The 26,688-nt window shown below is 30.6% G+C and overlaps 31 non-coding genes across 31 annotated transcripts; all 31 read left to right on the top strand.

The window, feature by feature from the left end:
• Positions 1-175: 175 nt before the first annotated feature.
• Positions 176-388, top strand: LOC135053057 (small nucleolar RNA U3). The gene has a single exon (XR_010242458.1). It is a non-coding gene; the product is annotated as a small nucleolar RNA U3 (small nucleolar RNA).
• Positions 389-1,041: 653 nt separating this feature from the next.
• On the top strand, positions 1,042-1,254 carry LOC135053735 (small nucleolar RNA U3). Its single transcript, XR_010243048.1, has one exon. It is a non-coding gene; the product is annotated as a small nucleolar RNA U3 (small nucleolar RNA).
• A 653-nt stretch (positions 1,255-1,907) lies between these two features.
• On the top strand, positions 1,908-2,120 carry LOC135053323 (small nucleolar RNA U3). The gene has a single exon (XR_010242690.1). It is a non-coding gene; the product is annotated as a small nucleolar RNA U3 (small nucleolar RNA).
• Positions 2,121-2,773: 653 nt separating this feature from the next.
• On the top strand, positions 2,774-2,986 carry LOC135053692 (small nucleolar RNA U3). The gene has a single exon (XR_010243011.1). It is a non-coding gene; the product is annotated as a small nucleolar RNA U3 (small nucleolar RNA).
• A 654-nt stretch (positions 2,987-3,640) lies between these two features.
• LOC135053056 (small nucleolar RNA U3) lies at positions 3,641-3,853 on the top strand. Its single transcript, XR_010242457.1, has one exon. It is a non-coding gene; the product is annotated as a small nucleolar RNA U3 (small nucleolar RNA).
• Positions 3,854-4,506: 653 nt separating this feature from the next.
• LOC135053075 (small nucleolar RNA U3) lies at positions 4,507-4,719 on the top strand. The gene has a single exon (XR_010242473.1). It is a non-coding gene; the product is annotated as a small nucleolar RNA U3 (small nucleolar RNA).
• Positions 4,720-5,373: 654 nt separating this feature from the next.
• LOC135053322 (small nucleolar RNA U3) lies at positions 5,374-5,586 on the top strand. The gene has a single exon (XR_010242689.1). It is a non-coding gene; the product is annotated as a small nucleolar RNA U3 (small nucleolar RNA).
• Positions 5,587-6,240: 654 nt separating this feature from the next.
• On the top strand, positions 6,241-6,453 carry LOC135053101 (small nucleolar RNA U3). The gene has a single exon (XR_010242495.1). It is a non-coding gene; the product is annotated as a small nucleolar RNA U3 (small nucleolar RNA).
• Positions 6,454-7,107: 654 nt separating this feature from the next.
• Positions 7,108-7,320, top strand: LOC135053691 (small nucleolar RNA U3). The gene has a single exon (XR_010243010.1). It is a non-coding gene; the product is annotated as a small nucleolar RNA U3 (small nucleolar RNA).
• Positions 7,321-7,973: 653 nt separating this feature from the next.
• On the top strand, positions 7,974-8,186 carry LOC135053100 (small nucleolar RNA U3). Its single transcript, XR_010242494.1, has one exon. It is a non-coding gene; the product is annotated as a small nucleolar RNA U3 (small nucleolar RNA).
• A 653-nt stretch (positions 8,187-8,839) lies between these two features.
• LOC135053318 (small nucleolar RNA U3) lies at positions 8,840-9,052 on the top strand. The gene has a single exon (XR_010242685.1). It is a non-coding gene; the product is annotated as a small nucleolar RNA U3 (small nucleolar RNA).
• Positions 9,053-9,705: 653 nt separating this feature from the next.
• LOC135053898 (small nucleolar RNA U3) lies at positions 9,706-9,918 on the top strand. Its single transcript, XR_010243192.1, has one exon. It is a non-coding gene; the product is annotated as a small nucleolar RNA U3 (small nucleolar RNA).
• A 653-nt stretch (positions 9,919-10,571) lies between these two features.
• LOC135053082 (small nucleolar RNA U3) lies at positions 10,572-10,784 on the top strand. Its single transcript, XR_010242479.1, has one exon. It is a non-coding gene; the product is annotated as a small nucleolar RNA U3 (small nucleolar RNA).
• Positions 10,785-11,437: 653 nt separating this feature from the next.
• On the top strand, positions 11,438-11,650 carry LOC135053945 (small nucleolar RNA U3). Its single transcript, XR_010243232.1, has one exon. It is a non-coding gene; the product is annotated as a small nucleolar RNA U3 (small nucleolar RNA).
• A 652-nt stretch (positions 11,651-12,302) lies between these two features.
• LOC135053080 (small nucleolar RNA U3) lies at positions 12,303-12,515 on the top strand. The gene has a single exon (XR_010242478.1). It is a non-coding gene; the product is annotated as a small nucleolar RNA U3 (small nucleolar RNA).
• A 653-nt stretch (positions 12,516-13,168) lies between these two features.
• Positions 13,169-13,381, top strand: LOC135053944 (small nucleolar RNA U3). The gene has a single exon (XR_010243231.1). It is a non-coding gene; the product is annotated as a small nucleolar RNA U3 (small nucleolar RNA).
• A 654-nt stretch (positions 13,382-14,035) lies between these two features.
• On the top strand, positions 14,036-14,248 carry LOC135053099 (small nucleolar RNA U3). Its single transcript, XR_010242493.1, has one exon. It is a non-coding gene; the product is annotated as a small nucleolar RNA U3 (small nucleolar RNA).
• A 653-nt stretch (positions 14,249-14,901) lies between these two features.
• LOC135053999 (small nucleolar RNA U3) lies at positions 14,902-15,114 on the top strand. Its single transcript, XR_010243280.1, has one exon. It is a non-coding gene; the product is annotated as a small nucleolar RNA U3 (small nucleolar RNA).
• A 656-nt stretch (positions 15,115-15,770) lies between these two features.
• Positions 15,771-15,983, top strand: LOC135053932 (small nucleolar RNA U3). Its single transcript, XR_010243220.1, has one exon. It is a non-coding gene; the product is annotated as a small nucleolar RNA U3 (small nucleolar RNA).
• Positions 15,984-16,636: 653 nt separating this feature from the next.
• LOC135053164 (small nucleolar RNA U3) lies at positions 16,637-16,849 on the top strand. The gene has a single exon (XR_010242550.1). It is a non-coding gene; the product is annotated as a small nucleolar RNA U3 (small nucleolar RNA).
• Positions 16,850-17,502: 653 nt separating this feature from the next.
• On the top strand, positions 17,503-17,715 carry LOC135053499 (small nucleolar RNA U3). Its single transcript, XR_010242843.1, has one exon. It is a non-coding gene; the product is annotated as a small nucleolar RNA U3 (small nucleolar RNA).
• A 653-nt stretch (positions 17,716-18,368) lies between these two features.
• LOC135053725 (small nucleolar RNA U3) lies at positions 18,369-18,581 on the top strand. The gene has a single exon (XR_010243040.1). It is a non-coding gene; the product is annotated as a small nucleolar RNA U3 (small nucleolar RNA).
• Positions 18,582-19,236: 655 nt separating this feature from the next.
• LOC135053921 (small nucleolar RNA U3) lies at positions 19,237-19,449 on the top strand. The gene has a single exon (XR_010243212.1). It is a non-coding gene; the product is annotated as a small nucleolar RNA U3 (small nucleolar RNA).
• Positions 19,450-20,102: 653 nt separating this feature from the next.
• On the top strand, positions 20,103-20,315 carry LOC135053943 (small nucleolar RNA U3). Its single transcript, XR_010243230.1, has one exon. It is a non-coding gene; the product is annotated as a small nucleolar RNA U3 (small nucleolar RNA).
• Positions 20,316-20,968: 653 nt separating this feature from the next.
• On the top strand, positions 20,969-21,181 carry LOC135053317 (small nucleolar RNA U3). Its single transcript, XR_010242684.1, has one exon. It is a non-coding gene; the product is annotated as a small nucleolar RNA U3 (small nucleolar RNA).
• A 653-nt stretch (positions 21,182-21,834) lies between these two features.
• LOC135053724 (small nucleolar RNA U3) lies at positions 21,835-22,047 on the top strand. The gene has a single exon (XR_010243039.1). It is a non-coding gene; the product is annotated as a small nucleolar RNA U3 (small nucleolar RNA).
• A 655-nt stretch (positions 22,048-22,702) lies between these two features.
• On the top strand, positions 22,703-22,915 carry LOC135053936 (small nucleolar RNA U3). The gene has a single exon (XR_010243223.1). It is a non-coding gene; the product is annotated as a small nucleolar RNA U3 (small nucleolar RNA).
• A 644-nt stretch (positions 22,916-23,559) lies between these two features.
• LOC135053869 (small nucleolar RNA U3) lies at positions 23,560-23,772 on the top strand. The gene has a single exon (XR_010243164.1). It is a non-coding gene; the product is annotated as a small nucleolar RNA U3 (small nucleolar RNA).
• Positions 23,773-24,426: 654 nt separating this feature from the next.
• LOC135053920 (small nucleolar RNA U3) lies at positions 24,427-24,639 on the top strand. The gene has a single exon (XR_010243211.1). It is a non-coding gene; the product is annotated as a small nucleolar RNA U3 (small nucleolar RNA).
• A 653-nt stretch (positions 24,640-25,292) lies between these two features.
• Positions 25,293-25,505, top strand: LOC135053356 (small nucleolar RNA U3). Its single transcript, XR_010242718.1, has one exon. It is a non-coding gene; the product is annotated as a small nucleolar RNA U3 (small nucleolar RNA).
• Positions 25,506-26,158: 653 nt separating this feature from the next.
• On the top strand, positions 26,159-26,371 carry LOC135053782 (small nucleolar RNA U3). Its single transcript, XR_010243089.1, has one exon. It is a non-coding gene; the product is annotated as a small nucleolar RNA U3 (small nucleolar RNA).
• The last annotated feature ends 317 nt before the right edge of the window (positions 26,372-26,688 follow it).

Here is a 26,688-nt window from a genome sequence, read left to right as displayed (position 1 = left end):
TCCTTCAGTATATGATAGTGAATGAATTGTAGTCTGAAAATTTGTGGAGAATGTTATGCAACTGAAAATTGGTTGACAATTTCTATATCAAGTTTTATGAATGGGTCCAAAAATGTCACCATGAGTTAAAAGAGGAATTCATATGGCCTATCTAAACCATCAACAAAATGTATTTAAGACTATACTTTCAGGGATCATTTCTATAGGCAATGATGGGAGAAATGTGCTTGAAAGTGTCCAAACTCGCCAACCACCATGATGAGTTTAAGAGCTCTCTTCTCAGCATGAAGGCAGTTAGCAACTCTGTTTCATGCAGATGTTGTTGGCTTTTGATGACTGTCCTACTTCTTAATAAAGAAGTGGTAGAAGAGGGCTCATTCAGAGTGGTTGATTACACACTTTAAAATCAACTATGGTTATTTAAAACTAAGTTTGTATAATGTTTAATATCCTTGAAAGAATATGCATTGATGTTTCAACATTCCTGAATCAGAATGTTTTTTATGATATAGCAATTAAAGCAATGTCTAAGAGTATTATTTTACATTTTAATTTTAACCTTCTTTAAGTGGTTCATGTCAATGAGGACTTGAAAAATGTAAAGTGTGCTTTCCTTAAAAGAACCTTTTGTTTGCAGTGTATTTGTTTAATAATTGTTTAATTATTTTGCAAATCAGCAATTAATGCAAGCCACTAGTTTATTTCCTATATGCAATATAAGAAATTTTGAAGTACCAATGCTATTAGTGCATTGGTTTCATTGTTAAGTGTTCTGTTTAATATTTTTGTTTAAACAAATTTATATATGCAAAAATTATAATATGTTACCTAATACAATCTTAAAATGTGTCTACTCTCACAGAAAATCATTCAGTATATGATAGTGAATGAATTGTAGTCTGAAAATTTGTGGAGAATGTTATGCAACTGAATATTGGTTGACAATTTCTATATCAAGTTTTATGCATGGGTCCTAAAATGTCACCATGAGTTAAAAGAGGAATTTATATGGCCTATCTAAACCATCAACCAAATGTAGCTAAGATTATACTTTCAGGGATCATTTCTATAAGCAATGATGGGAGAAATGTGCTTGAAAGTGTCCAAACTCGCCAACCACCATGATGAGTTTAAGAGCTCTCTTCTCAGCATGAAGGCAGTTAGCAATTCTGTTTCATGCAGATGTTGTTAGCTTTTGATGACTGTCCTACTTCTTAATAAAGAAGTGGTAGAAGAGGGCTCATTCAGAGTGGCTGATTACACACTTTAAAATCAACTATGGTTATTTAAAACTAAGTTTGTATAATGTTTAATATCCTTGAAAGAATACGCATTGATGTTTCAACATTCCTGAATCAGAATGTTTTTTATGATATAGCAATTAAAGCAATGTCTTAGAGTATTATTTTACATTTTAATTTTAACCTTCTTTAAGTGGTTCATGTCAATGAGGACTTGAAAAATGTAAAGTGTGCTTTCCTTAAAAGAACCTTTTGTTTGCAGTGTATTTGTTTAATAATTGTTTAATTCTTTTGCAAATAAGCAATTAATGCAAGCCACTAGTTTATTTCCTATATGCAATATAATAAATTTTGAAGTACCAATGCTATTAGTGCATTGGTTTCATTGTTAAGTGTTCTGTTTAATATTTTTGTTTAAACAAATTTATATATGCAAAAATTATAATATGTTACCTAATACAATCTTAAAATGTGTCTACTCTCACAGAAAATCATTCAGTATATGATAGTGAATGAATTGTAGTCTGAAAATTTGTGGAGAATGTTATGCAACTGAATATTGGTTGACAATTTCTATATCAAGTTTTATGCATGGGTCCTAAAATGTCACCATGAGTTAAAAGAGGAATTTATATGGCCTATCTAAACCATCAACCAAATGTAGCTAAGATTATACTTTCAGGGATCATTTCTATAGGCAATGATGGGAGAAATGTGCTTGAAAGTGTCCAAACTCGCCAACCACCATGATGAGTTTAAGAGCTCTCTTCTCAGCATGAAGGCAGTTAGCAATTCTGTTTCATGCAGATGTTGTTAGCTTTTGATGACTGTCCTACTTCTTAATAAAGAAGTGGTAGAAGAGGGCTCATTCAGAGTGGCTGATTACACACTTTAAAATCAACTATGGTTATTTAAAAGTAAGTTTGTATAATGTTTAATATCCTTGAAAGAATACGCGTTGATGTTTCAACATTCCTGAATCAGAATGTTTTTTATGATATAGGAATAAAAGCAATGTCTAAGAGTATTATTTTACATTTTAATTTTAACCTTCTTTAAGTGGTTGATGTCAATGATGACTTGAAAAATGTAAAGTGTGCTTTCCTTAAAAGAACCTTTTGTTTGCAGTGTATTTGTTTAATAATTGTTTAATTCTTTTGCAAATAAGCAATGAATGCAAGCCACTAGTTTATTTCCTATATGCAATATAAGAAATTTTGAAGTACCAATGCTATTAGTGCATTGGTTTCATTGTTAAGTGTTCTGTTTAATATTTTGGTTTAAACAAATTTATATATGCAAAAATTATAATATGTTACCTAATACAATCTTAAAATGTGTCTACTCTCACAGAAAATCATTCAGTATATGATAGTGAATGAATTGTAGTCTGAAAATTTGTGGAGAATGTTATGCAACTGAATATTGGTTGACAATTTCTATATCAAGTTTTATGCATGGGTCCTAAAATGTCACCATGAGTTAAAAGAGGAATTTATATGGCCTATCTAAACCATCAACAAAATGTAGCTAAGATTATACTTTCAGGGATCATTTCTATAGGCAATGATGGGAGAAATGTGCTTGAAAGTGTCCAAACTCGCCAACCACCATGATAAGATTAAGAGCTCTCTTCTCAGCATGAAGGCAGTTAGCAACTCTGTTTCATGCAGATGTTGTTAGCTTTTGATGACTGTCCTACTTCTTAATAAATAAGTGGTAGAAGAGGGCTCATTCAGAGTGGCTGATTACACACTTTAAAATCAACTATGGTTATTTAAAAGTAAGTTTGTATAATGTTTAATATCCTTGAAAGAATACGCATTGATGTTTCAACATTCCTAAATCAGAATGTTTTTTTATGATATAGGAATAAAAGCAATGTCTAAGAGTATTATTTTACATTTTAATTGTAACCTTCTTTAAGTGGTTCATGTCAATGAGGACTTGAAAAATGTAAAGTGTGCTTTCCTTAAAAGAACATTTTGTTTGCAGTGTATTTGTTTAATAATTGTTTAATTCTTTAGCAAATCAGCAATTAATGCAAGCCACTAGTTTATTTCCTATATGCAATATAAGAAATTTTGAAGTACCAATGCTATTAGTGCATTGGTTTCATTGTTAAGTGTTCTGTTTAATATTTTGGCTTAAACAAGTTTATATATGCAAAAATGATAACATGTTACCTAATACAATCTTAAAATGTGTCTACTCTCACAGAAAATCATTCAGTATATGATAGTGAATGAATTGTAGTCTGAAAATTTGTGGAGAATGTTATGCAACTGAAAATTGGTTGACAATTTCTATATCAAGTTTTATGAATGGGTCCAAAAATGTCACCATGAGTTAAAAGAGGAATTCATATGGCCTATCTAAACCATCAACAAAATGTATTTAAGACTATACTTTCAGGGATCATTTCTATAGGCAATGATGGGAGAAATGTGCTTGAAAGTGTCCAAACTCGCCAACCACCATGATGAGTTTAAGAGCTCTCTTCTCAGCATGAAGGCAGTTAGCAACTCTGTTTCATGCAGATGTTGTTGGCTTTTGATGACTGTCCTACTTCTTAATAAAGAAGTGGTAGAAGAGGGCTCATTCAGAGTGGTTGATTACACACTTTAAAATCAACTATGGTTATTTAAAACTAAGTTTGTATAATGTTTAATATCCTTGAAAGAATATGCATTGATGTTTCAACATTCCTGAATCAGAATGTTTTTTATGATATAGCAATTAAAGCAATGTCTAAGAGTATTATGTTACATTTTAATTTTAACCTTCTTTAAGTGGTTCATGTCAATGAGGACTTGAAAAATGTAAAGTGTGCTTTCCTTAAAAGAACCTTTTGTTTGCAGTGTATTTGTTTAATAATTGTTTAATTATTTTGCAAATCAGCAATTAATGCAAGCCACTAGTTTATTTCCTATATGCAATATAAGAAATTTTGAAGTACCAATGCTATTAGTGCATTGGTTTCATTGTTAAGTGTTCTGTTTAATATTTTGGCTTAAACAAATTTATATATGCAAAAATGATAACATGTTACCTAATACAATCTTAAAATGTGTCTACTCTCACAGAAAATCATTCAGTATATGATAGTGAATGAATTGTAGTCTGAAAATTTGTGGAGAATGTTATGCAACTGAAAATTGGTTGACAATTTCTATATCAAGTTTTATGAATGGGTCCAAAAATGTCACCATGAGTTAAAAGAGGAATTCATATGGCCTATCTAAACCATCAACAAAATGTATTTAAGACTATACTTTCAGGGATCATTTCTATAGGCAATGATAGGAGAAATGTGCTTGAAAGTGTCCAAACTCGCCAACCACCATGATGAGTTTAAGAGCTCTCTTCTCAGCATGAAGGCAGTTAGCAACTCTGTTTCATGCAGATGTTGTTAGCTTTTGATGACTGTCCTACTTCTTAATAAAGAAGTGGTAGAAGAGGGCTCATTCAGAGTGGCTGATTACACACTTTAAAATCAACTATGGTTATTTAAAACTAAGTTTGTATAATGTTTAATATCCTTGAAAGAATACGCATTGATGTTTCAACATTCCTGAATCAGAATGTTTTTATGATATAGCAATTAAAGCAAAATGTCTAAGAGTATTATTTTACATTTTAATTTTAACCTTCTTTAAGTGGTTCATGTCAATGAGGACTTGAAAAATGTAAAGTGTGCTTTCCTTAAAAGAACCTTTTGTTTGCAGTGTATTTGTTTAATAATTGTTTAATTCTTTTGCAAATCAGCAATTAATGCAAGCCACTAGTTTATTTCCTATATGCAATATAAGAAATTTTGAAGTACCAATGCTATTAGTGCATTGGTTTCATTGTTAAGTGTTCTGTTTAATATTTTGGTTTAAACAAATTTATATATGCAAAAATTATAATATGTTACCTAATACAATCTTAAAATGTGTCTACTCTCACAGAAAATCATTCAGTATATGATAGTGAATGAATTGTAGTCTGAAAATTTGTGGAGAATGTTATGCAACTGAATATTGGTTGACAATTTCTATATCAAGTTTTATGCATGGGTCCTAAAATGTCACCATGAGTTAAAAGAGGAATTTATATGGCCTATCTAAACCATCAACCAAATGTAGCTAAGATTATACTTTCAGGGATCATTTCTATAGGCAATGATGGGAGAAATGTGCTTGAAAGTGTCCAAACTCGCCAACCACCATGATGAGTTTAAGAGCTCTCTTCTCAGCATGAAGGCAGTTAGCAATTCTGTTTCATGCAGATGTTGTTAGCTTTTGATGACTGTCCTACTTCTTAATAAAGAAGTGGTAGAAGAGGGCTCATTCAGAGTGGCTGATTACACACTTTAAAATCAACTATGGTTATTTAAAACTAAGTTTGTATAATGTTTAATATCCTTGAAAGAATATGCATTGATGTTTCAACATTCCTGAATCAGAATGTTTTTTTATGATATAGGAATAAAAGCAATGTCTAAGAGTATTATTTTACATTTTAATTGTAACCTTCTTTAAGTGGTTCATGTCAATGAGGACTTGAAAAATGTAAAGTGTGCTTTCCTTAAAAGAACATTTTGTTTGCAGTGTATTTGTTTAATAATTGTTTAATTCTTTAGCAAATCAGCAATTAATGCAAGCCACTAGTTTATTTCCTATATGCAATATAAGAAATTTTGAAGTACCAATGCTATTAGTGCATTGGTTTCATTGTTAAGTGTTCTGTTTAATATTTTGGCTTAAACAAGTTTATATATGCAAAAATGATAACATGTTACCTAATACAATCTTAAAATGTGTCTACTCTCACAGAAAATCATTCAGTATATGATAGTGAATGAATTGTAGTCTGAAAATTTGTGGAGAATGTTATGCAACTGAAAATTGGTTGACAATTTCTATATCAAGTTTTATGAATGGGTCCAAAAATGTCACCATGAGTTAAAAGAGGAATTCATATGGCCTATCTAAACCATCAACAAAATGTATTTAAGACTATACTTTCAGGGATCATTTCTATAGGCAATGATGGGAGAAATGTGCTTGAAAGTGTCCAAACTCGCCAACCACCATGATGAGTTTAAGAGCTCTCTTCTCAGCATGAAGGCAGTTAGCAACTCTGTTTCATGCAGATGTTGTTAGCTTTTGATGACTGTCCTACTTCTTAATAAAGAAGTGGTAGAAGAGGGCTCATTCAGAGTGGCTGATTACACACTTTAAAATCAACTATGGTTATTTAAAACTAAGTTTGTATAATGTTTAATATCCTTGAAAGAATACACATTGATGTTTCAACATTCCTGAATCAGAATGTTTTTTTATGATATAGCAATTAAAGCAATGTCTAAGAGTATTATTTTACATTTTAATTTTAACCTTCTTTAAGTGGTTCATGTCAATGAGGACTTGAAAAATGTAAAGTGTGCTTTCCTTAAAAGAACCTTTTGTTTGCAGTGTATTTGTTTAATAATTGTTTAATTATTTTGCAAATCAGCAATTAATGCAAGCCACTAGTTTATTTCCTATATGCAATATAAGAAATTTTGAAGTACCAATGCTATTAGTGCATTGGTTTCATTGTTAAGTGTTCTGTTTAATATTTTGGTTTAAACAAGTTTATATATGCAAAAATGATAACATGTTACCTAATACAATCTTAAAATGTGTCTACTCTCACAGAAAATCATTCAGTATATGATAGTGAATGAATTGTAGTCTGAAAATTTGTGGAGAATGTTATGCAACTGAAAATTGGTTGACAATTTCTATATCAAGTTTTATGCATGGGTCCTAAAATGTCACCATGAGTTAAAAGAGGAATTTATATGGCCTATCTAAACCATCAACAAAATGTAGCTAAGATTATACTTTCAGGGATCATTTCTATAGGCAATGATGGGAGAAATGTGCTTGAAAGTGTCCAAACTCGCCAACCACCATGATAAGATTAAGAGCTCTCTTCTCAGCATGAAGGCAGTTAGCAACTCTGTTTCATGCAGATGTTGTTAGCTTTTGATGACTGTCCTACTTCTTAATAAATAAGTGGTAGAAGAGGGCTCATTCAGAGTGGCTGATTACACACTTTAAAATCAACTATGGTTATTTAAAAGTAAGTTTGTATAATGTTTAATATCCTTGAAAGAATACGCATTGATGTTTCAACATTCCTAAATCAGAATGTTTTTTATGATATAGGAATAAAAGCAATGTCTAAGAGTATTATTTTACATTTTAATTGTAACCTTCTTTAAGTGGTTCATGTCAATGAGGACTTGAAAAATGTAAAGTGTGCTTTCCTTAAAAGAACATTTTGTTTGCAGTGTATTTGTTTAATAATTGTTTAATTCTTTAGCAAATCAGCAATTAATGCAAGCCACTAGTTTATTTCCTATATGCAATATAAGAAATTTTGAAGTACCAATGCTATTAGTGCATTGTTTTCATTGTTAAGTGTTCTGTTTAATATTTTGGTTTAAACAAGTTTATATATGCAAAAATGATAACATGTTACCTAATACAATCTTAAAATGTGTCTACTCTCACAGAAAATCATTCAGTATATGATAGTGAATGAATTGTAGTCTGAAAATTTGTGGAGAATGTTATGCAACTGAAAATTGGTTGACAATTTCTATATCAAGTTTTATGAATGGGTCCAAAAATGTCACCATGAGTTAAAAGAGGAATTCATATGGCCTATCTAAACCATCAACAAAATGTATTTAAGACTATACTTTCAGGGATCATTTCTATAGGCAATGATGGGAGAAATGTGCTTGAAAGTGTCCAAACTCGCCAACCACCATGATGAGTTTAAGAGCTCTCTTCTCAGCATGAAGGCAGTTAGCAACTCTGTTTCATGCAGATGTTGTTAGCTTTTGATGACTGTCCTACTTCTTAATAAAGAAGTGGTAGAAGAGGGCTCATTCAGAGTGGCTGATTACACACTTTAAAATCAACTATGGTTATTTAAAACTAAGTTTGTATAATGTTTAATATCTTTGAAAGAATACGCATTGATGTTTCAACATTCCTGAATCAGAATGTTTTTTATGATATAGCAATTAAAGCAATGTCTAAGAGTATTATTTTACATTTTAATTTTAACCTTCTTTAAGTGGTTCATGTCAATGAGGACTTGAAAAATGTAAAGTGTGCTTTCCTTAAAAGAACCTTTTGTTTGCAGTGTATTTGTTTAATAATTGTTTAATTCTTTTGCAAATCAGCAATTAATGCAAGCCACTAGTTTATTTCCTATATGCAATATAATAAATTTTGAAGTACCAATGCTATTAGTGCATTGGTTTCATTGTTAAGTGTTCTGTTTAATATTTTGGTTTAAACAAATTTATATATGCAAAAATTATAATATGTTACCTAATACAATCTTAAAATGTGTCTACTTTCACAGAAAATCATTCAGTATATGATAGTGAATGAATTGTAGTCTGAAAATTTGTGGAGAATGTTATGCAACTGAATATTGGTTGACAATTTCTATATCAAGTTTTATGCATGGGTCCTAAAATGTCACCATGAGTTAAAAGAGGAATTTATATGGCCTATCTAAACCATCAACCAAATGTAGCTAAGATTATACTTTCAGGGATCATTTCTATAGGCAATGATGGGAGAAATGTGCTTGAAAGTGTCCAAACTCGCTAACCACCATGATGAGTTTAAGAGCTCTCTTCTCAGCATGAAGGCAGTTAGCAACTCTGTTTCATGCAGATGTTGTTAGCTTTTGATGACTGTCCTACTTCTTAATAAAGAAGTGGTAGAAGAGGGCTCATTCAGAGTGGCTGATTACACACTTTAAAATCATTTATGGTTATTTAAAACTAAGTTTGTATAACGTTTAATATCCTTGAAAGAATACGCATTGATGTTTCAACATTCCTTTATCAGAATGTTTTTTATGATATAGGAATAAAAGCAATGTCTAAGAGTATTATTTTACATTTTAATTTTAACCTTCTTTAAGTGGTTGATGTCAATGATGACTTGAAAAATGTAAAGTGTGCTTTCCTTAAAAGAACCTTTTGTTTGCAGTGTATTTGTTTAATAATTGTTTAATTCTTTTGCAAATCAGCAATTAATGCAAGCCACTAGTTTATTTCCTATATGCAATATAATAAATTTTGAAGTACCAATGCTATTAGTGCATTGGTTTCATTGTTAAGTGTTCTGTTTAATATTTTGGTTTAAACAAATTTATATATGCAAAAATTATAATATGTTACCTAATACAATCTTAAAATGTGTCTACTCTCACAGAAAATCATTCAGTATATGATAGTGAATGAATTGTAGTCTGAAAATTTGTGGAGAATGTTATGCAACTGAATATTGGTTGACAATTTCTATATCAAGTTTTATGCATGGGTCCTAAAATGTCACCATGAGTTAAAAGAGGAATTTATATGGCCTATCTAAACCATCAACCAAATGTAGCTAAGATTATACTTTCAGGGATCATTTCTATAGACAATGATGGGAGAAATGTGCTTGAAAGTGTCCAAACTCGCCAACCACCATGATGAGTTTAAGAGCTCTCTTCTCAGCATGAAGGCAGTTAGCAACTCTTTTTCATGCAGATGTTGTTAGCTTTTGTTGACTGTCCTATTTCTTAATAAAGAAGTGGTAGAAGAGGGCTCATTCAGAGTGGCTGATTACACACTTTAAAATCAACTATGGTTATTTAAAACTAAGTTTGTATAATGTTTAATATCCTTGAAAGAATACGCATTGATGTTTCAACATTCCTGAATCAGAATGTTTTTTTTATGAAATAGGAATAAAAGCAATGTCTAAGAGTATTATTTTACATTTTAATTGTAACCTTCTTTAAGTGGTTCATGTCAATGAGGACTTGAAAAATGTAGTGTGCTTTCCTTAAAAGAACCTTTTGTTTGCAGTGTATTTGTTTAATAATTGTTTAATTCTTTAGCAAATCAGCAATTAATGCAAGCCACTAGTTTATTTCCTATATTCAATATAAGAAATTTTGTAGTAGCAATGCTATTAGTGCATTGGTTTCATTGTTAAGTGTTCTGATTAATATTTTGGCTTAAACAAGTTTATATATGCAAAAAGTATAACATGTTACCTAATACAATCTTAAAATGTGTCTACTCTCACAGAAAATCATTCAGTATGTGATAGTGAATGAATTGTAGTCTGAAAATTTGTGGAGAATGTTATGCAACTGAAAATTGGTTGACAATTTCTATATCAAGTTTTATGAATGGGTCCAAAAATGTCACCATGAGTTAAAAGAGGAATTCATATGGCCTATCAAAACCATCAACAAAATGTATTTAAGACTATACTTTCAGGGATCATTTCTATAGGCAATGATGGGAGAAATGTGCTTGAAAGTGTCCAAACTCGCCAACCACCATGATGAGTTTAAGAGCTCTCTTCTCAGCATGAAGGCAGTTAGCAACTCTGTTTCATGCAGATGTTGTTAGCTTTTGATGACTGTCCTACTTTTTAATAAAGAAGTGGTAGAAGAGGGCTCATTCAGAGTGGCTGAATACACACTTTAAAATCAACTATGGTTATTTAAAACTAAGTTTGTATAATGTTTAATATCCTTGAAAGAATACGCATTGATGTTTCAACATTCCTAAATCAGAATGTTTTTTATGATATAGCAATTAAAGCAATGACTAAGAGTATTATTTTACATTTTAATTTTAACCTTCTTTAAGTGGTTCATGTCAATGAGGACTTGAAAAATGTAAAGTGTGCTTTCCTTAAAAGAACATTTTGTTTGCAGTGTATTTGTTTAATAATTGTTTAATTCTTTTGCAAATCAGCAATTAATGCAAGCCACTAATTTATTTCCTATATGCAATATAAGAAATTTTGAAGTACCAATGCTATTAGTGCATTGGTTTCATTGTTAAGTGTTCTGTTTAATATTTTGGTTTAAACAAATTTATATATGCAAAAATTATAATATGTTACCTAATACAATCTTAAAATGTGTCTACTCTCACAGAAAATCATTCAGTATATGATAGTGAATGAATTGTAGTCTGAAAATTTGTGGAGAATGTTATGCAACTGAAAATTGGTTGACAATTTCTATATCAAGTTTTATGCATGGGTCCTAAAATGTCACCATGAGTTAAAAGAGGAATTTATATGGCCTATCTAAACCATCAACAAAATGTAGCTAAGATTATACTTTCAGGGATCATTTCTATAGGCAATGATGGGAGAAATGTGCTTGAAAGTGTCCAAACTCGCCAACCACCATGATAAGATTAAGAGCTCTCTTCTCAGCATGAAGGCAGTTAGCAACTCTGTTTCATGCAGATGTTGTTAGCTTTTGATGACTATCCTACTTCTTAATAAATAAGTGGTAGAAGAGGGCTCATTCAGAGTGGCTGATTACACACTTTAAAATCAACTATGGTTATTTAAAAGTAAGTTTGTATAATGTTTAATATCCTTGAAAGAATACGCATTGATGTTTCAACATTCCTAAATCAGAATGTTTTTTTATGATATAGGAATAAAAGCAATGTCTAAGAGTATTATTTTACATATTAATTGTAACCTTCTTTAAGTGGTTCATGTCAATGAGGACTTGAAAAATGTAGTGTGCTTTCCTTAAAAGAACCTTTTGTTTGCAGTGTATTTGTTTAATAATTGTTTAATTCTTTAGCAAATCAGCAATTAATGCAAGCCACTAGTTTATTTCCTATATTCAATATAAGAAATTTTGTAGTAGCAATGCTATTAGTGCATTGGTTTCATTGTTAAGTGTTCTGATTAATATTTTGGCTTAAACAAGTTTATATATGCAAAAAGTATAACATGTTACCTAATACAATCTTAAAATGTGTCTACTCTCACAGAAAATCATTCAGTATGTGATAGTGAATGAATTGTAGTCTGAAAATTTGTGGAGAATGTTATGCAACTGAAAATTGGTTGACAATTTCTATATCAAGTTTTATGAATGGGTCCAAAAATGTCACCATGAGTTAAAAGAGGAATTCATATGGCCTATCTAAACCATCAACAAAATGTATTTAAGACTATACTTTCAGGGATCATTTCTATAGGCAATGATGGGAGAAATGTGCTTGAAAGTGTCCAAACTCGCCAACCACCATGATGAGTTTAAGAGCTCTCTTCTCAGCATGAAGGCAGTTAGCAACTCTGTTTCATGCAGATGTTGTTAGCTTTTGATGACTGTCCTACTTTTTAATAAAGAAGTGGTAGAAGAGGGCTCATTCAGAGTGGCTGAATACACACTTTAAAATCAACTATGGTTATTTAAAACTAAGTTTGTATAATGTTTAATATCCTTGAAAGAATACGCATTGATGTTTCAACATTCCTGAATCAGAATGTTTTTTATGATATAGCAATTAAAGCAATGACTAAGAGTATTATTTTACATTTTAATTTTAACCTTCTTTAAGTGGTTCATGTCAATGAGGACTTGAAAAATGTAAAGTGTGCTTTCCTTAAAAGAACATTTTGTTTGCAGTGTATTTGTTTAATAATTGTTTAATTCTTTTGCAAATCAGCAATTAATGCAAGCCACTAATTTATTTCCTATATGCAATATAAGAAATTTTGAAGTACCAATGCTATTAGTGCATTGGTTTCATTGTTAAGTGTTCTGTTTAATATTTTGGTTTAAACAAATTTATATATGCAAAAATTATAATATGTTACCTAATACAATCTTAAAATGTGTCTACTCTCACAGAAAATCATTCAGTATATGATAGTGAATGAATTGTAGTCTGAAAATTTGTGGAGAATGTTATGCAACTGAAAATTGGTTGACAATTTCTATATCAAGTTTTATGCATGGGTCCTAAAATGTCACCATGAGTTAAAAGAGGAATTTATATGGCCTATCTAAACCATCAACAAAATGTAGCTAAGATTATACTTTCAGGGATCATTTCTATAGGCAATGATGGGAGAAATGTGCTTGAAAGTGTCCAAACTCGCCAACCACCATGATAAGATTAAGAGCTCTCTTCTCAGCATGAAGGCAGTTAGCAACTCTGTTTCATGCAGATGTTGTTAGCTTTTGATGACTATCCTACTTCTTAATAAATAAGTGGTAGAAGAGGGCTCATTCAGAGTGGCTGATTAGACACTTTAAAATCAACTATGGTTATTTAAAAGTAAGTTTGTATAATGTTTAATATCCTTGAAAGAATACGCATTGATGTTTCAACATTCCTAAATCAGAATGTTTTTTTATGATATAGGAATAAAAGCAATGTCTAAGAGTATTATTTTACATATTAATTGTAACCTTCTTTAAGTGGTTCATGTCAATGAGGACTTGAAAAATGTAAAGTGTGCTTTCCTTAAAAGAACATTTTGTTTGCAGTGTATTTGTTTAATAATTGTTTAATTCTTTAGCAAATCAGCAATTAATGCAAGCCACTAGTTTATTTCCTATATGCAATATAAGAAATTTTGAAGTACCAATGCTATTAGTGCATTGTTTTCATTGTTAAGTGTTCTGTTTAATATTTTGGCTTAAACAAGTTTATATATGCAAAAATGATAACATGTTACCTAATACAATCTTAAAATGTGTCTACTCTCACAGAAAATCATTCAGTATATGATAGTGAATGAATTGTAGTCTGAAAATTTGTGGAGAATGTTATGCAACTGAAAATTGGTTGACAATTTCTATATCAAGTTTTATGAATGGGTCCAAAAATGTCACCATGAGTTAAAAGAGGAATTCATATGGCCTATCTAAACCATCAACAAAATGTATTTAAGACTATACTTTCAGGGATCATTTCTATAGGCAATGATGGGAGAAATGTGCTTGAAAGTGTCCAAACTCGCCAACCACCATGATGAGTTTAAGAGCTCTCTTCTCAGCATGAAGGCAGTTAGCAACTCTGTTTCATGCAGATGTTGTTAGCTTTTGATGACTGTCCTACTTCTTAATAAAGAAGTGGTAGAAGAGGGCTCATTCAGAGTGGCTGATTACACACTTTAAAATCAACTATGGTTATTTAAAACTAAGTTTGTATAATGTTTAATATCCTTGAAAGAATACGCATTGATGTTTCAACATTCCTGAATCAGAATGTTTTTTATGATATAGCAATTAAAGCAATGTCTAAGAGTATTATTTTACATTTTAATTTTAACCTTCTTTAAGTGGTTCATGTCAATGAGGACTTGAAAAATGTAAAGTGTGCTTTCCTTAAAAGAACCTTTTGTTTGCACTGTATTTGTTTAATAATTGTTTAATTCTTTTGCAAATCAGCAATTAATGCAAGCCACTAGTTTATTTCCTATATGCAATATAAGAAATTTTGAAGTACCAATGCTATTAGTGCATTGGTTTCATTGTTAAGTGTTCTGTTTAATATTTTGGTTTAAACAAATTTATATATGCAAAAATTATAATATGTTACCTAATACAATCTTAAAATGTGTCTACTCTCACAGAAAATCATTCAGTATATGATAGTGAATGAATTGTAGTCTGAAAATTTGTGGAGAATGTTATGCAACTGAATATTGGTTGACAATTTCTATATCAAGTTTTATGCATGGGTCCTAAAATGTCACCATGAGTTAAAAGAGGAATTTATATGGCCTATCTAAATCATCAACCAAATGTAGCTAAGATTATACTTTCAGGGATCATTTCTATAGACAATGATGGGAGAAATGTGCTTGAAAGTGTCCAAACTCGCCAACCATCATGATAAGTTTAAGAGCTCTCTTCTCAGCATGAAGGCAGTTAGCAACTCTCTTTCATGCAGATGTTGTTAGCTTTTGTTGACTGTCCTACTTCTTAATAAAGAAGTGGTTGAAGAGGGCTCATTCAGAGTGGCTGATTACACACTTTAAAATCAACTATGGTTATTTAAAACTAAGTTTGTATAATGTTTAATATCCTTGAAAGAATACGCATTGATGTTTCAACATTCCTGAATCAGAATGTTTTTTTTTATGATATAGGAATAAAAGCAATGTCTAAGAGTATTATTTTACATTTTAATTGTAACCTTCTTTAAGTGGTTCATGTCAATGAGGACTTGAAAAATGTAAAGTGTGCTTTCCTTAAAAGAACCTTTTGTTTGCAGTGTATTTGTTTAATAATTGTTTAATTCTTTAGCAAATCAGCAATTAATGCAAGCCACTAGTTTATTTCCTATATGCAATATAAGAAATTTTGTAGTAGCAATGCTATTAGTGCATTGGTTTCATTGTTAAGTGTTCTGATTAATATTTTGGCTTAAACAAGTTTATATATGCAAAAAGTATAACATGTTACCTAATATAATCTTAAAATGTGTCTACTCTCACAGAAAATCATTCAGTATATGATAGTGAATGAATTGTAGTCTGAAAATTTGTGGAGAATGTTATGCAACTGAAAATTGGTTGACAATTTCTATATCAAGTTTTATGAATGGGTCCAAAAATGTCTCCATGAGTTAAAAGAGGAATTCATATGGCCTATCTAAACCATCAACAAAATGTATTTAAGACTATACTTTCAGGGATCATTTCTATAGGCAATGATGGGAGAAATGTGCTTGAAAGTGTCCAAACTCGCCAACCACCATGATGAGTTTAAGAGCTCTCTTCTCAGCATGCAGGCAGTTAGCAACTCTGTTTCATGCAGATGTTGTTAGCTTTTGATGACTGTCCTACTTCTTAATAAAGAAGTAGTAGAAGAGGGCTCATTCAAAATGGCTGATTACACACTTTAAAATCAATTATGGTTATTTAAAACTAAGTTTGTCTAATGTTTAATATCCTTGAAAGAATACGCATTGATGTTTCAACATTCCTAAATCAGAATGTTTTTTATGATATAGGAATAAAAGCAATGTCTAAGAGTATTATTTTACATATTAATTGTAACCTTCTTTAAGTGGTTCATGTCAATGAGGACTTGAAAAATGTAAAGTGTGCTTTCCTTAAAAGAACATTTTGTTTGCAGTGTATTTGTTTAATAATTGTTTAATTCTTTAGCAAATCAGCAATTAATGCAAGCCACTAGTTTATTTCCTATATGCAATATAAGAAATTTTGAAGTACCAATGCTATTAGTGCATTGTTTTCATTGTTAAGTGTTCTGTTTAATATTTTGGCTTAAACAAGTTTATATATGCAAAAATGATAACATGTTACCTAATACAATCTTAAAATGTGTCTACTCTCACAGAAAATCATTCAGTATATGATAGTGAATGAATTGTAGTCTGAAAATTTGTGGAGAATGTTATGCAACTGAAAATTGGTTGACAATTTCTATATCAAGTTTTATGAATGGGTCCAAAAATGTCACCATGAGTTAAAAGAGGAATTCATATGGCCTATCTAAACCATCAACAAAATGTATTTAAGACTATACTTTCAGGGATCATTTCTATAGGCAATGATGGGAGAAATGTGCTTGAAAGTGTCCAAACTCGCTAACCACCATGATGAGTTTAAGAGCTCTCTTCTCAGCATGAAGGCAGTTAGCAACTCTGTTTCATGCAGATGTTGTTAGCTTTTGATGACTGTCCTACTTCTTAATAAAGAAGTGGAAGAAGAGGGCTCATTCAGAGTGGCTGATTACACACTTTAAAATCAACTATGGTTATTTAAAACTAAGTTTGTATAACGTTTAATATCCTTGAAAGAATACGCATTGATGTTTCAACATTCCTGAATCAGAATGTTTTTTATGATATAGGAATAAAAGCAATGTCTAAGAGTATTATTTTACATTTTAATTTTAACCTTCTTTAAGTGGTTGATGTCAATGATGACTTGAAAAATGTAAAGTGTGCTTTCCTTAAAAGAACCTTTTGTTTGCAGTGTATTTGTTTAATAATTGTTTAATTCTTTTGCAAATCAGCAATTAATGCAAGCCACTAGTTTATTTCCTATATGCAATATAAGAAATGTTGAAGTACCAATGCTATTAGTGCATTGGTTTCATTGTTAAGTGTTCTGTTTAATATTTTGGTTTAAACAAATTTATAAATGCAAAAATTATAATATGTTACCTAATACAATCTTAAAATGTGTCTACTCTCACAGAAAATCATTCAGTATATGATAGTGAATGAATTGTAGTCTGAAAATTTGTGGAGAATGTTATGCAACTGAATATTGGTTGACAATTTCTATATCAAGTTTTATGCATGGGTCCTAAAATGTCACCATGAGTTAAAAGAGGAATTCATATGGCCTATCTAAACCATCAACCAAATGTAGCTAAGATTATACTTTCAGGGATCATTTCTATAGACAATGATGGGAGAAATGTGCTTGAAAGTGTCCAAACTCGCCAACCATCATGATGAGTTTAAGAGCTCTCTTCTCAGCATGAAGGCAGTTAGCAACTCTGTTTCATGCAGATGTTGTTAGCTTTTGATGACTGTCCTACTTCTTAATAAAGAAGTGGTAGAAGAGGGCTCATTCAGAGTGGCTGATTACACACTTTAAAATCAACTATGGTTATTTAAAACTAAGTTTGTATAACGTTTAATATCCTTGAAAGAATACGCATTGATGTTTCAACATTCCTGAATCAGAATGTTTTTTATGATATAGGAATAAAAGCAATGTCTAAGAGTATTATTTTACATTTTAATTTTAACCTTCTTTAAGTGGTTGATGTCAATGATGACTTGAAAAATGTAAAGTGTGCTTTCCTTAAAAGAACCTTTTGTTTGCAGTGTATTTGTTTAATAATTGTTTAATTCTTTTGCAAATCAGCAATTAATGCAAGCCACTAGTTTATTTCCTATATGCAATATAAGAAATGTTGAAGTACCAATGCTATTAGTGCATTGGTTTCATTGTTAAGTGTTCTGTTTAATATTTTGGTTTAAACAAATTTATAAATGCAAAAATTATAATATGTTACCTAATACAATCTTAAAATGTGTCTACTCTCACAGAAAATCATTCAGTATATGATAGTGAATGAATTGTAGTCTGAAAATTTGTGGAGAATGTTATGCAACTGAATATTGGTTGACAATTTCTATATCAAGTTTTATGCATGGGTCCTAAAATGTCACCATGAGTTAAAAGAGGAATTTATATGGCCTATCTAAACCATCAACCAAATGTAGCTAAGATTATACTTTCAGGGATCATTTCTATAGACAATGATGGGAGAAATGTGCTTGAAAGTGTCCAAACTCGCCAACCATCATGATGAGTTTAAGAGCTCTCTTCTCAGCATGAAGGCAGTTAGCAACTCTGTTTCATGCAGATGTTGTTAGCTTTTGTTGACTGTCCTACTTCTTAATAAAGAAGTGGTAGAAGAGGGCTCATTCAGAGTGGCTGATTACACACTTTAAAATCAACTATGGTTATTTAAAAGTAAGTTTGTATAATGTTTAATATCCTTGAAAGAATACGCATTGATGTTTCAACATTCCTGAATCAGAATGTTTTTTTTATGATATAGGAATAAAAGCAATGTCTAAGAGTATTATTTTACATTTTAATTGTAACCTTCTTTAAGTGGTTCATGTCAATGAGGACTTGAAAAATGTAAAGTGTGCTTTCCTTAAAAGAACATTTTGTTTGCAGTGTATTTGTTTAATAATTGTTTAATTCTTTAGCAAATCAGCAATTAATGCAAGCCACTAGTTTATTTCCTATACGCAATATAAGAAATTTTGAAGTACCAATGCTATTAGTGCATTGGTTTCATTGTTAAGTGTTCTGTTTAATATTTTGGCTTAAACAAGTTTATATATGCAAAAATGATAACATGTTACCTAATACAATCTTAAAATGTGTCTACTCTCACAGAAAATCATTCAGTATATGATAGTGAATGAATTGTAGTCTGAAAATTTGTGGAGAATGTTATGCAACTGAAAATTGGTTGACAATTTCTATATCAAGTTTTATGAATGGGTCCAAAAATGTCACCATGAGTTAAAAGAGGAATTCATATGGCCTATCTAAACCATCAACAAAATGTATTTAAGACTATACTTTCAGGGATCATTTCTATAGGCAATGATGGGAGAAATGTGCTTGAAAGTGTCCAAACTCGCCAACCACCATGATGAGTTTAAGAGCTTTCTTCTCAGCATGAAGGCAATTAGCAATTCTGTTTCATGCAGATGTTGTTAGCTTTTGATGACTGTCCTACTTCTTAATAAAGCAGTGGTAGAAAAGGGCTCATTCAGAGTGGCTGATTACACACTTTAAAATCAACTATGGTTATTTAAAACTAAGTTTGTATAATGTTTAATATCCTTGAAAGAATACGCATTGATGTTTCAACATTCCTGAATCAGAATGTTTTTTATGATATAGCAATTAAAGCAATGTCTAAGAGTATTATTTTACATTTTAATTGTAACCTTCTTTAAGTGGTTCATGTCAATGAGGACTTGAAAAATGTAAAGTGTGCTTTCCTTAAAAGAACCTTTTGTTTGCACTGTATTTGTTTAATAATTGTTTAATTCTTTTGCAAATCAGCAATTAATGCAAGCCACTAGTTTATTTCCTATATGCAATATAAGAAATTTTGAAGTACCAATGCTATTAGTGCATTGGTTTCATTGTTAAGTGTTCTGTTTAATATTTTGGTTTAAACAAATTTATATATGCAAAAATTATAATATGTTACCTAATACAATCTTAAAATGTGTCTACTCTCACAGAAAATCATTCAGTATATGATAGTGAATGAATTGTAGTCTGAAAATTTGTGGAGAATGTTATGCAACTGAAAATTGGTTGACAATTTCTATATCAAGTTTTATGCATGGGTCCTAAAATGTCACCATGAGTTAAAAGAGGAATTTATATGGCCTATCTAAACCATCAACAAAATGTAGCTAAGATTATACTTTCAGGGATCATTTCTATAGGCAATGATGGGAGAAATGTGCTTGAAAGTGTCCAAACTCGCCAACCACCATGATAAGATTAAGAGCTCTCTTCTCAGCATGAAGGCAGTTAGCAACTCTGTTTCATGCAGATGTTGTTAGCTTTTGATGACTATCCTACTTCTTAATAAATAAGTGGTAGAAGAGGGCTCATTCAGAGTGGCTGATTACACACTTTAAAATCAACTATGGTTATTTAAAAGTAAGTTTGTTTAATGTTTAATATCCTTGAAAGAATACGCATTGATGTTTCAACATTCCTAAATCAGAATGTTTTTTATGATATAGGAATAAAAGCAATGTCTAAGAGTATTATTTTACATATTAATTGTAACCTTCTTTAAGTGGTTCATGTCAATGAGGACTTGAAAAATGTAAAGTGTGCTTTCCTTAAAAGAACATTTTGTTTGCAGTGTATTTGTTTAATAATTGTTTAATTCTTTAGCAAATCAGCAATTAATGCAAGCCACTAGTTTATTTCCTATATGCAATATAAGAAATTTTGAAGTACCAATGCTATTAGTGCATTGTTTTCATTGTTAAGTGTTCTGTTTAATATTTTGGCTTAAACAAGTTTATATATGCAAAAATGATAACATGTTACCTAATACAATCTTAAAATGTGTCTACTCTCACAGAAAATCATTCAGTATATGATAGTGAATGAATTGTAGTCTGAAAATTTGTGGAGAATGTTATGCAACTGAAAATTGGTTGACAATTTCTATATCAAGTTTTATGAATGGGTCCAAAAATGTCACCATGAGTTAAAAGAGGAATTCATATGGCCTATCTAAACCATCAACAAAATGTATTTAAGATTATACTTTCAGGGATCATTTCTATAGGCAATGATGGGAGAAATGTGCTTGAAAGTGTCCAAACTCGCTAACCACCATGATGAGTTTAAGAGCTCTCTTCTCAGCATGAAGGCAGTTAGCAACTCTGTTTCATGCAGATGTTGTTAGCTTTTGATGACTGTCCTACTTCTTAATAAAGAAGTGGTAGAAGAGGGCTCATTCAGAGTGGCTGATTACACACTTTAAAATCAACTATGGTTATTTAAAACTAAGTTTGTATAACGTTTAATATCCTTGAAAGAATACGCATTGATGTTTCAACATTCCTGAATCAGAATGTTTTTTATGATATAGGAATAAAAGCAATGTCTAAGAGTATTATTTTACATTTTAATTTTAACCTTCTTTAAGTGGTTGATGTCAATGATGACTTGAAAAATGTAAAGTGTGCTTTCCTTAAAAGAACCTTTTGTTTGCAGTGTATTTGTTTAATAATTGTTTAATTCTTTTGCAAATCAGCAATTAATGCAAGCCACTAGTTTATTTCCTATATGCAATATAAGAAATTTTGAAGTACCAATGCTATTAGTGCATTGGTTTCATTGTTAAGTGTTCTGTTTAATATTTTGGTTTAAACAAATTTATAAATGCAAAAATTATAATATGTTACCTAATACAATCTTAAAATGTGTCTACTCTCACAGAAAATCATTCAGTATATGATAGTGAATGAATTGTAGTCTGAAAATTTGTGGAGAATGTTATGCAACTGAATATTGGTTGACAATTTCTATATCAAGTTTTATGCATGGGTCCTAAAATGTCACCATGAGTTAAAAGAGGAATTTATATGGCCTATCTAAACCATCAACCAAATGTAGCTAAGATTATACTTTCAGGGATCATTTCTATAGACAATGATGGGAGAAATGTGCTTGAAAGTGTCCAAACTCGCCAACCATCATGATGAGTTTAAGAGCTCTCTTCTCAGCATGAAGGCAGTTAGCAACTCTGTTTCATGCAGATGTTGTTAGCTTTTGTTGACTGTCCTACTTCTTAATAAAGAAGTGGTAGAAGAGGGCTCATTCAGAGTGGCTGATTACACACTTTAAAATCAACTATGGTTATTTAAAAGTAAGTTTGTATAATGTTTAATATCCTTGAAAGAATACGCATTGATGTTTCAACATTCCTGAATCAGAATGTTTTTTTTATGATATAGGAATAAAAGCAATGTCTAAGAGTATTATTTTACATTTTAATTGTAACCTTCTTTAAGTGGTTCATGTCAATGAGGACTTGAAAAATGTAAAGTGTGCTTTCCTTAAAAGAACCTTTTGTTTGCAGTGTATTTGTTTAATAATTGTTTAATTCTTTAGCAAATCAGCAATTAATGCAAGCCACTAGTTTATTTCCTATATGCAATATAAGAAATTTTGTAGTAGCAATGCTATTAGTGCATTGGTTTCATTGTTAAGTGTTCTGATTAATATTTTGGCTTAAACAAGTTTATATATGCAAAAAGTATAACATGTTACCTAATACAATCTTAAAATATGTCTACTCTCACAGAAAATCATTCAGTATGTGATAGTGAATGAATTGTAGTCTGAAAATTTGTGGAGAATGTTATGCAACTGAAAATTGGTTGACAATTTCTATATCAAGTTTTATGAATGGGTCCAAAAATGTCTCCATGAGTTAAAATAGGAATTCATATGGCCTATCTAAACCATCAACAAAATGTATTTAAGACTATACTTTCAGGGATCATTTCTATAGGCAATGATGGGAGAAATGTGCTTGAAAGTGTCCAAACTCGCTAACCACCATGATGAGTTTAAGAGCTCTCTTCTCAGCATGCAGGCAGTTAGCAACTCTGTTTCATGCAGATGTTGTTAGCTTTTGATGACTGTCCTACTTCTTAATAAAGAAGTAGTAGAAGAGGGCTCATTCAAAATGGCTGATTACACACTTTAAAATCAACTATGGTTATTTAAAACTAAGTTTGTCTAATGTTTAATATCCTTGAAAGAATACGCATTGATGTTTCAACATTCCTGAATCAGAATGTTTTTTATGATAAAGCAATGTCTAAGAGTATTATTTTACATTTTAATTTTAACCTTCTTTAAGTGGTTCATGTCATTGAGGACTTGAAAAATGTAAAGTGTGCTTTCCTTAAAAGAACCTTTTGTTTGCAGTGTATTTGTTTAATAATTGTTTAATTCTTTTGCAAATCAGCAATTAATGCAAGCCACTAGTTTATTTCCTATATGCAATATAAGAAATTTTGAAGTACCAATGCTATTAGTGCATTGGTTTCATTGTTAAGTGTTCTGTTTAATATTTTGGTTTAAACAAATTTATATATGCAAAAATTATAATATGTTACCTAATACAATCTTAAAATGTGTCTACTCTCACAGAAAATCATTCAGTATATGATAGTGAATGAATTGTAGTCTGAAAATTTGTGGAGAATGTTATGCAACTGAAAATTGGTTGACAATTTCTATATCAAGTTTTATGCATGGGTCCTAAAATGTCACCATGAGTTAAAAGAGGAATTTATATGGCCTATCTAAACCATCAACAAAAAGTAGCTAAGATTATACTTTCAGGGATCATTTCTATAGGCAATGATGGGAGAAATGTGCTTGAAAGTGTCCAAACTCGCCAACCACCATGATAGGATTAAGAGCTCTCTTCTCAGCATGAAGGCAGTTAGTAATTCTGTTTCATGCAGATGTTGTTAGCTTTTGATGACTGTCCTACTTCTTAATAAATAAGTGGTAGAAGAGGGCTCATTCAGAGTGGCTGATTACACACTTTAAAATCAACTATGGTTATTTAAAAGTAAGTTTGTATAATGTTTAATATCCTTGAAAGAATACGCATTGATGTTTCAACATTCCTAAATCAGAATGTTTTTTTATGATATAGGAATAAAAGCAATGTCTAAGAGTATTATTTTACATTTTAATTGTAACCTTCTTTAAGTGGTTCATGTCAATGAGGACTTGAAAAATGTAAAGTGTGCTTTCCTTAAAAGAACATTTTGTTTGCAGTGTATTTGTTTAATAATTGTTTAATTCTTTAGCAAATCAGCAATTAATGCAAGCCACTAGTTTATTTCCTATATGCAATATAAGAAATTTTGAAGTACCAATGCTATTAGTGCATTGGTTTCATTGTTAAGTGTTCTGTTTAATATTTTGGCTTAAACAAGTTTATATATGCAAAAATGATAACATGTTACCTAATACAATCTTAAAATGTGTCTACTCTCACAGAAAATCATTCAGTATATGATAGTGAATGAATTGTAGTCTGAAAATTTGTGGATAATGTTATGCAACTGAAAATTGGTTGACAATTTCTATATCAAGTTTTATGAATGGGTCCAAAAATGTCACCATGAGTTAAAAGAGGAATTCATATGGCCTATCTAAACCATCAACAAAATGTATTTAAGACTATACTTTCAGGGATCATTTCTATAGGCAATGATGGGAGAAATGTGCTTGAAAGTGTCCAAACTCGCCAACCACCATGATGAGTTTAAGAGCTTTCTTCTCAGCATGAAGGCAATTAGCAATTCTGTTTCATGCAGATGTTGTTAGCTTTTGATGACTGTCCTACTTCTTAATAAAGCAGTGGTAGAAAAGGGCTCATTCAGAGTGGCTGATTACACACTTTAAAATCAACTATGGTTATTTAAAACTAAGTTTGTATAATGTTTAATATCCTTGAAAGAATACGCATTGATGTTTCAACATTCCTGAATCAGAATGTTTTTTATGATATAGCAATTAAAGCAATGTCTAAGAGTATTATTTTACATTTTAATTTTAACCTTCTTTAAGTGGTTCATGTCAATGAGGACTTGAAAAATGTAAAGTGTGCTTTCCTTAAAAGAACCTTTTGTTTGCACTGTATTTGTTTAATAATTGTTTAATTCTTTTGCAAATCAGCAATTAATGCAAGCCACTAGTTTATTTCCTATATGCAATATAAGAAATTTTGAAGTACCAATGCTATTAGTGCATTGGTTTCATTGTTAAGTGTTCTGTTTAATATTTTGGTTTAAACAAATTTATATATGCAAAAATTATAATATGTTACCTAATACAATCTTAAAATGTGTCTACTCTCACAGAAAATCATTCAGTATATGATAGTGAATGAATTGTAGTCTGAAAATTTGTGGAGAATGTTATGCAACTGAATATTGGTTGACAATTTCTATATCAAGTTTTATGCATGGGTCCTAAAATGTCACCATGAGTTAAAAGAGGAATTTATATGGCCTATCTAAACCATCAACCAAATGTAGCTAAGATTATACTTTCAGGGATCATTTCTATAGGCAATGATGGGAGAAATATGCTTGAAAGTGTCCAAACTCGCCAACCACCATGATGAGTTTAAGAGCTCTCTTCTCAGCATGAAGGCAGTTAGCAATTCTGTTTCATGCAGATGTTGTTAGCTTTTGATGACTGTCCTACTTCTTAATAAAGAAGTGGTAGAAGAGGGCTCATTCAGAGTGGCTGATTACACACTTTAAAATCAACTATGGTTATTTAAAACTAAGTTTGTATAACGTTTAATATCCTTGAAAGAATACGCATTGATGTTTCAACATTCCTGAATCAGAATGTTTTTTATGATATAGGAATAAAAGCAATGTCTAAGAGTATTATTTTACATTTTAATTGTAACCTTCTTTAAGTGGTTCATGTCAATGAGGACTTGAAAAATGTAAAGTGTGCTTTCCTTAAAAGAACCTTTTGTTTGCAGTGTATTTGTTTAATAATTGTTTAATTCTTTTGCAAATCAGCAATTAATGCAAGCCACTAGTTTATTTCCTATATGCAATATAAGAAATTTTGAAGTACCAATGCTATTAGTGCATTGGTTTCATTGTTAAGTGTTCTGTTTAATATTTTGGTTTAAACAAATTTATATATGCAAAAATTATAATATGTTACCTAATACAATCTTAAAATGTGTCTACTCTCACAGAAAATCATTCAGTATATGATAGTGAATGAATTGTAATCTGAAAATTTGTGGAGAATGTTATGCAACTGAAAATTGGTTGACAATTTCTATATCAAGTTTTATGCATGGGTCCTAAAATGTCACCATGAGTTAAAAGAGGAATTTATATGGCCTATCTAAACCATCAACAAAATGTAGCTAAGATTATACTTTCAGGGATCATTTCTATAGGCAATGATGGGAGAAATGTGCTTGAAAGTGTCCAAACTCGCCAACCACCATGATAAGATTAAGAGCTCTCTTCTCAGCATGAAGGCAGTTAGTAATTCTGTTTCATGCAGATGTTGTTAGCTTTTGATGACTGTCCTACTTCTTAATAAATAAGTGGTAGAAGAGGGCTCATTCAGAGTGGCTGATTACACACTTTAAAATCAACTATGGTTATTTAAAAGTAAGTTTGTATAATGTTTAATATCCTTGAAAGAATACGCATTGATGTTTCAACATTCCTAAATCAGAATGTTTTTTTATGATATAGGAATAAAAGCAATGTCTAAGAGTATTATTTTACATTTTAATTGTAACCTTCTTTAAGTGGTTCATGTCAATGAGGACTTGAAAAATGTAAAGTGTGCTTTCCTTAAAAGAACATTTTGTTTGCAGTGTATTTGTTTAATAATTGTTTAATTCTTTAGCAAATCAGCAATTAATGCAAGCCACTAGTTTATTT

Source organism: Pseudophryne corroboree, chromosome 2 (genome assembly GCF_028390025.1).
Source record: "Pseudophryne corroboree isolate aPseCor3 chromosome 2, aPseCor3.hap2, whole genome shotgun sequence".
Classification (NCBI taxonomy): domain Eukaryota; kingdom Metazoa; phylum Chordata; class Amphibia; order Anura; family Myobatrachidae; genus Pseudophryne; species Pseudophryne corroboree.
This window is presented reverse-complemented; position numbering and strand designations above follow the sequence as displayed.